Genomic DNA, 8758 nt, shown 5'->3' with positions numbered 1-8758 from the left:
TCGGAATTTCGAACATCTTGCACCATTTTACACTGTCGAACGCTTTTTCCAGGTCTACAAACTCTATGAACGTGTCTTAATTTTTCTTTAGCCTTGCTTCCATTATTAACTGCAATGTCAGAATTGCCTCTCTCGTGCCTTTACCTATCCTAAGCCAAATTGCTCGTCACCTAACGCATCCTCAATTTTCTTTTGCATTCTTCTGTATATTATTCTTGTAAACAACTTGGACGCGTCTGCTGTTAAGCTGATCGTGCGATAATTCTCGCACTTGTCAGCTCTTGCCGTCTTCGGAATTGTGTGGATGATGATTTTCCGAAAGTCAGATGGTATGTCGCCAGACTCATACATTCTACACACCAACGTGAATAGTCGTTTTATTGCCACTTCCCCCAATGATTTTAGAAATTCTGATGGAATGTTATCTATCCCTTCTGCCTTATTTGATCTTAAGTCCTCCAAAGCTCTTTTAAATTCTTATTCTAATACTGGTTGCCCAATCTCTTCTAAATCGACTCCTGTTTCTTCTTCTATCACATCAGCCAAACCTCTCCTCTCATAGAGGTTTTCATGTATTCTTTCCAAATATACGCTCTCTTCTTTGCAGTGGAATTCCCGATGCACTCTTAATGTTATCACCCTTACTTTTAATATCACCGAAGGTTGTTTTGACTTTCCTGTATGCTGAGTATTTCCTCCAGACAATCATTTCTTTTTCGATGTCTTCACATTTTTTCTGCAGCCATTTCGTCTTAGCTTCCCTGCCCTTCCTATTTATTTCATTCCTCAGAGACTTGTATTTCTGTATTCCTAAGTTTCCCAGAACATTTTTGTACTTCCTCGTTTCATCGATCAATTGAATTATTTCTTCTATTACCCATGGTTTCTTCTCAGTTACCTTCTTTGTACCTACGTTTTCCTTCCCATCTTCTGTGATGGCCCTTTTTAGAGATGTCCATTCTTCTTCATTTGTACTGCCTACTGCGCTACTCCTTATTGCCGTATCTATAGCCTCGGAGAATTTCAGCCGTATCTCTTCATTCCTTCGTACTTCCGTATTCCACTCCCTGACTAATGTCTTAAGCCTACTCTTCATCACTGCTATATTGTGATCAGAGTCTATATCAGCTTCTCGGTACGCCTTACAATCCAGTATCTGAGTCCGCAGCTTGTGGTCGTGCGGTAGCGTTCTCGCTTCCCGCGCCCGGGTTCCCGGGTTCGATTACCGGCGGGGTCAGGGATTTTCTCTGCCTCGTGATGACTGGGTGTTTTGTGATGTCCTTAGGTTAGTTAGGTTTAAGTAGTTCTAAGTTCCAGGGGACTGATGACCGTAGATGTTAAGTCCCATAGTGCTCAGAGACATTTGAACCAATATCTGATTTCGGAATCTCTGTCTCACCACAATTTAATCTTACTGAAATCTTCCGGTATCACCCTGCCATTTGCAAGAATACCCCCTCCTCTTAAGATCCTTGGACAGGGTATTCGCTATTACTAGCTGAAACTTGTTACAGAACTCAATTAGTCTTTTTCCTCTCTTGTCCCAAGCCCATATTCTCCTGTAACCTTTTCTTCTACTCCTTCCCCTACAACTGCATTCCAGTCTCCCATGACTATTAGGTTTTCATATCCCTTTACATAGTGTATACCCTCATACACTTTCTCTGTCTCTTCATATTCAGCTTTCGACGAGGGCATGTGTACCTGAACTATAGTTGTCAGCGTTGGTTTGCTATCGATTCTGATAAGAACAACCCTATCACTGAACTGTTCACGGTAGCACACTCTGTGCCTTACCTTCCTATTCATAACGAATCCTACTCCCGTTCTGCTGCTGTTGATATTACCCTACACTCCTCTGACCAGAAATCCTTGTCTTCTTTCCACTTCACTTCAGTGACCCCTACTATATCTAGATTGAGCCTTTGCATTTCCTTTTCCAGATTTTCTGGTTTCCCTACCACGCTCAAGCTCCTGACGCTCCACTTGATGGTAGTAGGGGTAAAAAACAGGGAGCGAAATGCTATTTACAACTTGTACAGAAATCAGACGACAGTTATAAGAGTCGAGGGGCATGAAAGGGCAGCAGTAGCTGACAAGGGAGTGAGACAGGGTTGTAGCCTATCCCCAATGTTATTCAATCTTTAAAATGAGCAAACAGTAACAAATAAAAAAATTTGGAGTAGGAATTAAAATCCAGGGAGAAGAAATAAAAACTTTGGGATTGCCGACGACAATGTAATTGTGTCAGAGACAGCAAAAGGCTTGGAAGAGCAGTTGAACGGAATGGACATTGTCTAGAAAGGAGGATATAAGATGAACATCAACAAAAACAAGCGAGGAGAATGGAATGTAGTAGAGTTAAGTCAGGTGATACTAAGGAATTAGATTAGGAAACGAGACCTTTAAAGTAGTAGACGAGTTTTGTTATTTGAACAGCAAAATAATTGATGATGGTCGAAGTAGAGAGGGTATAAAATTTAGACTCGCAATGGCAACAAAAGTACTTCTTAAGAAGAGAAATTTGTTAACATTCAATAGAGATTTATGTGCTAAGAAGTCTCTTCTGAAAGTATTTGTCTCGAGTGTATCCTGTATGGAAGTGAAACATAAAAGATAAATAGTTTAGACGAAAAGAGAATAGAAGCTTTCGAAAAGTGGTGATACAGAAGAATGTCGAAGATTAGGTTGGTAGAGGACGCAAATAATGAGGATGTGCTGAATAGAGTTGTGTAGCAAGAGGAAGTGATCAATTGGTAAGACACGTTCTAAGGCATCAAAGAAGCGGGGTGGGGTATGGGGGCGGGAAGGTATCAGTTTCACTAGCGGACGCAAAGAAGGGGGATGGGATAAGGGGGATATACAGACACCCCCCCCCCCCCCCCCGCTCTGAAATCGAAATGTACGTTAACGCACACATTTTATGAATTTGCGGAACCGTAGTAGAATAAGAAATGAAAATATTTCATACCAAAAGATTGTTGAACAGCTACTGTTCCTGAAAGAGCAAACCAAAAACGTTTCCCCTTCAATGAATTTGGAATAAAAGCAAGAATAAACTTTTAACAAGAATATCTATTCTTTGCGCACAATATATTTCGAAAGCAACAATGAATCAAATTATTTTCTACTTGGACCGCCCAAAACGACGGAACAGATTTCGATAATTAAGATACATAATTTCAGAACGTATTGAATGCACTTTTGAATTACCATCACTTCTTGTGTGCTCTTCAACGCGAGTTTTACTGACGGCTGTCTTATGAATGAATTATTAATCTAATTACGACTTCCGTGAAGCAGAAGATTTGCCGAAAATTTCATCGTAAGCGGATGTGAATTCTGCACCCTTGATGCCTTGACTGCTAATACCAAACCGATATTACAGTTTCGCCCACGTGCGTTTCATATTATGAATTTTTAGTTGCGTCTAAGTACTTCCTGATAAGACCTGTATTACACTTTAAAAGGATACATAAAATACCTATGCAAATATTTTCTCTTGATAATCATAATAAATTCTCGAAAAACGTCAGCTTCTGCGTGACAAAAATGCGTAACTAGCGAAGTGCTCCATTATTTGAACATGAATGTCGCAGTTGCAGGTCTTCCAAAAATATCGACTGTCATGGATGAAATTAAGAAACAGTGTTTCTGAAGTACTTTGTAGATATGAGGGGCTACCGTCTTAAAGACAAATGAAATATTTGATGGCCGATTCTCAAGCAATTTTCATAGTTACTGTGGTGTCACCGCCAGACACCACACTTGCTAGGTGGTAGCCTTTAAATCGGCCGCGGTCCGCTAGTATACGTCGGACCCGCGTGTCGCCACTGTCAGTGATCGCAGACCGAGCGCCACCACACGGCAGGTCTAGAGACACGTACTAGCACTCGCCCCAGTTGTACAGACGGCTTTGCCAGAAGGGGATCACTGACAAATACGCTCTCATTTGCCGAGACGATAGTTAGCATAGCCTTCAGCTACAGTTGCTACGACCTAGCAAGGCGCCGTATTCAATTGATATTGAGATTCTATTAATGTATCATCAAGAGCGATGTTCTACAAATGTGGACTAAAGTTAAGTATTCCAGAAGCTACGTACTTTTCTTTATAGCATTCATTACGTATCCTGTTTCAGACCTCACGCCAGCCTGCGTGAGTTTAAGCGCGTGCCTTTCGGCTTCCTCTCATTGTGTCTAGGCTGTCTTGCCTAGACACAACAGTTACTTTCTCGCAACCTCAAGAAGCAGATCGTGGTGAACAGTTTGAGCTTTTCTGCTCTCTATCTGCGGTTTCACGCCCAGCTGTTTACATTTGTCCTCATTTTCAAGCAATGCACTCGCCATGAGCATCATATTAAATGCTGTTGTACAGATGATGGATCGTTCGGCTTCCATTCCCAAGCAACCATGACGAAAAATGTTACGATTGTGTAATAACTCCAGTGACAGTTTGGTCAATGAATTTTAACAAAATCTTTGACAAAGATCTTTGTGCAAGATCTTTTAGTCAGGAATACAGGTCTAATAATGATCAGGATAGCAATGACACAGTGTGAGTCAACAATATAGCTATGAATTAGCGGAATCGCTGAAATCTTACTGGCTTTACACGAGTGATAACCGCACCACAGAATCGCGTGGGCGGCGGATCGCCAGTATTCGCATTCGAGCGGGGTTTTACCATTAGGTCAACCATTGGCAACAGTGCAGCGCCCACGGGCGCGGAAGAGACAAAAGCGAAGCCTGTAGTGCTGGACCTCAGCGCCGAGTGAACGCTTACGTCGGTCGCTGATTCGACACGTGGGTCGATTACAACGCGCAATCCCCACCGACGCGTACCTGAACAGGCGCCGAACGGAGTTCCATCGCAGTCCGCGAATTAAACGGCGCCTCTCGAAACGAGACGTGTTTTGCCCTTTCGACTGGACACGCGTCCTTTGTCTCACAGCAACATCGTGACTACACCACGCGCTCGATCACTGAGGAATGCGCACACTCCGGCGTCAGTGGCTGAGCTATTTACTGCAGTCCCGTGATCGCGGCGTGTGGACATTTCGGTCCAACCGTTGTTGATAAACGTGTTGTTGTTTAATCACGTGTTTGACTGATTTTTGTCGGCCTACACACTGAACTTAGTGCGTGAGTGCGGCAGTAAAAGCCAGCTCACTGCATGACGGAATTGAAAGCGGTAAGAACAGCCCGTTACCAGTTTCACACGTTTGGAAGGATTTTACTTCTTATACCGATTAGCATGACATCGCAGCGACATTTTTTTTCGTCTGAGAACGAAAGCAAGTGTTTAAATCCAACAGAAGTTACAGATGTAGTGAACATAACTTCACAAGCTGACGAATACATCCCGCAGCAGTAAGGAACAACAAAACTATGTGGAAGCCAGAATTACCAGCATGCTCAACCGTAGCTGGGTACATCTGATATTCAAATTACTCCCTCAAACCCAAGGCAAATGTACAGCCGGCGTGATATAGGTACCTTTCCTTCACAGAACTGCCGAGATGATGATCAGGCAATGAATAACTATACTACAAAAACTTAGCTTCCACCTGTAAATTACAGATTTGCTTGTGGCAAAAGAAACTTGAGATTTCAACGTCAGTCTTTGTCAGAGTTTCAATGTTTAGCTTGTTTAGAAGTATATCACGGCCTTTCTGCATATTCCCTGTTATTTCTGCAGGTAAATTACACTCGGGGAAAGGTTGACATGTTCAGTTGATTTCGTAAGTAAAAAAAAAAGTTCACAAAATAAAAAATGCTACAGAAGAATTCAGAGATCACGAAAAGAAAGGGCATCACCCGAAAGCCTACATTTCATCCCAGAATTTGATATTAGTGTTTGAAAAGAAGAAAAATAATGTTAACATTCAACTGAACACACATTTGAAAAAAACAATAAGTGAAAACAGAACAAAGCATTTCCCTATTGTTAATACTGTTACGTTTTGTCATGACAGGGATTAACACAGAGAGGACACGGAGATTATGGACAGATGTTAGTAGACGAAGGAGCAAGTGGAAATGATGGTACATTTTCGGACACTATTAAGATTCCGAATTTGAAGTAACCGTCTTGGTAGTGCAGATGCTAATGCGACGTATCTGAGCCAAGGCATTCAGCTTGATATTATTTACGCTGCCGGTGGCCGAGTATGACAATAACTTGTTGAAAAAATTAACAAATCTAAGTTCTCCAGTATGCTGGCAGATGAAACTGCTGATATTTGTGGGACAGAATAGTTGATGCTTTGTGCTCGGTATGTTGATAAAGACAAGAGTGTTTTCGTAATTCGTGAAGAGTTCCTCAGATTTTTTCCTGTTAATGTTTTTTGAGGATCGGCTTTGGCTGATGTTGTAAAACAGAACCTTCGTGATTTGATTAAAACCGAATAATGTTCATTGACTGGGTTTTGATGGGGCAGCAAATATGAAGGGTGTGTTCAATAGATGTGCTGCAAAATTCCAAAAGTCCTATCCCCAGGAAATTTATGTTGACTGTGTTAACCATTCATTAAATTCAGTTCTTAACAATTCATGTACTGTCAAGAGCTCTTTAGGGAGCATAAACGAAATAATCACATTCTTCAGAGTTTCCACTAAAAGGGAAAAAAACTGAAGGCTAAAGTATTAATGGTTCATGCCAAATGAAGAAGAACAATGCATCTGGAATTCTGTGAGACCCGGTCTGTATAAAGGCTGGATGCTGTTTCCTTGTTTGTCGAATTATTTCCTCTCGTCATTGAATCTTTGCCTATAATATAATAATTCGCAGATACTGAAACTTCAAGCCATACATTTTCATTTTTGGCAGATATACATTCTTGGTGTGAATGGTTGTAGCTAGTTCTAGTCAGGTTTTTAGACTGTCACATGGTTTAAACAGTTTCCTGCAATCAAAACAGATGGACCTTAATATATGTGTTGTTCTGTGTGAGAACATAGAAAGATTTTCGATCATATTTCCATCCACTGTAGAAGGACGCAGAAAGTGTGGCTGAACTTACTGGAATTAAGCTGGAAACTCCAAGAACCACAGGGAAACAAACACAGCGCCCAAACTCCGAGACATAGCCAAGAAGAAATTCTTCTGAATGAAGAGCTGCAAAGTGATGATATCATCTGAATTTTTTTTTTGTCCGCTGAAGCGAATTTTAAGATATGAGGCACTGCTAATAGACATAATGGTGTGCACTATGCCACAGAAAACACACGATGTAGCAGAAAATAACTGAATTAACCTGGGATTTTGGTTTGGCCGTGATTTTCGCCTCAAGGGATCATTTGACATATTGTTTTATTTTTCGATACAACTCTTACCCACGACTCCTCTCTTAGCTGTCGACTACGTCCGCATCAGGTTAATGAAAAGTTCTACTTCCAACAAGATGTAGGTTCCCCCAGTATGATTCAAAAGTGACATGCATGCAAGTCTGAAGAAACAGCCACTATAAAATAAGTATTATAAGCCTAAACGGGGAAAATCGACGATAATAATGCTCACGTCGTACACATTTGTCTCATTAACTCTGTTGCGGAAATCCAAGTAGTGTAGCGAGCAAAAATGGTTGGTTCAAATGGCTCTGAGCACTATGGCACTTAACATCTGTGGTCATCAGTCCCCTAGAACTTTGAAGTACTTAAACCTAACTAACCTAAGGACATCACACACATCCATGCCCCAGGCAGGATTCGAACCTGCGAAAGTAGCAGTCCCGCGGTTCCGGACTGAGCGCCTAGAACCGCTAGACCACCGCGGCCGGCTGTAGCGAGGAATAGGGGCATAGACAGTGTGGCGTATGTGGTTTTGGATCGGTATGGGATGCGTGCACGAATAACCGAGATGGCACCGGCGCGGTAGCTCATAGTCTTGGGTCAGAGGGCAGTCGGCTTTCGGCTGTTGTAGAGAGCCTGTATAGGGAGAGAGTGGCCAACCGGACGATACGGCGGCCATTTTTCTGTCAAACTGCAGGCTGCACTTTTGAATGGCCAGTAGTGGATTAGTGGAGTACACACTCACCGAATCAAAAGTACAAGACTATATGGCGAAATCATTCGTTAAATACCTTTCTTTACAGCTATAATATACTCACAGTAGCCTACTACGTACAGCACAGGAAAATTTGATACAGTGGCTGTAAAAATTGTTCGTTACTTGCATTTATCTCCTTTAAAGTTTCGTTTAATAGACATATTGCAATGAAAGTAACGTAAATAAAAAAAAGTGTATAGCAATTTTTGTATCGGAAGTGCATAACGCTAAAGATTTAACGTACCTGTATTACGTCAGGTGGATGAAAGTCGTAAGTAGTTGTTTACTTGTGACATGCAAAAAGTGTGAGACGTATTAGTACTTCTTGTCGCGTCAACTCTCGTAGATAACGACTTAACACCTGAGATCATCAGTCCCCTAGAACTTAGAACTACTTAAACCTAACTAACCTAAGGACAACACACATTCAAGCCCGAGGCAGGATTCGAACCTGCGACCGTAGCGGTCGCGCGTTTCCAGACTGAAGCGCCTAGAACCGCTCCGTCTCTTCCTTTGTTACCCCCTTTAATGATAATTTAGTTGTTTTGGTATAGGCATAGGTAGGCGCCAATGCCTGAAGAAGTTCAGTCCTCTTCTTTCTTAGGACGCCAGTGGTGGTGGCAAGTAGACTTTTTTTTTTTTTGTTTCCCTTTCCTATCCAAGGGAGATTTAAAAAAAAAAAGCTGCTGGCTGACCCTGTGATAAAAAA

The sequence above is a fragment of the Schistocerca americana genome, chromosome 7 (assembly GCF_021461395.2).
Source record: "Schistocerca americana isolate TAMUIC-IGC-003095 chromosome 7, iqSchAmer2.1, whole genome shotgun sequence".
In the NCBI taxonomy this organism is placed as follows: domain Eukaryota; kingdom Metazoa; phylum Arthropoda; class Insecta; order Orthoptera; family Acrididae; genus Schistocerca; species Schistocerca americana.
This window is presented reverse-complemented; position numbering follows the sequence as displayed.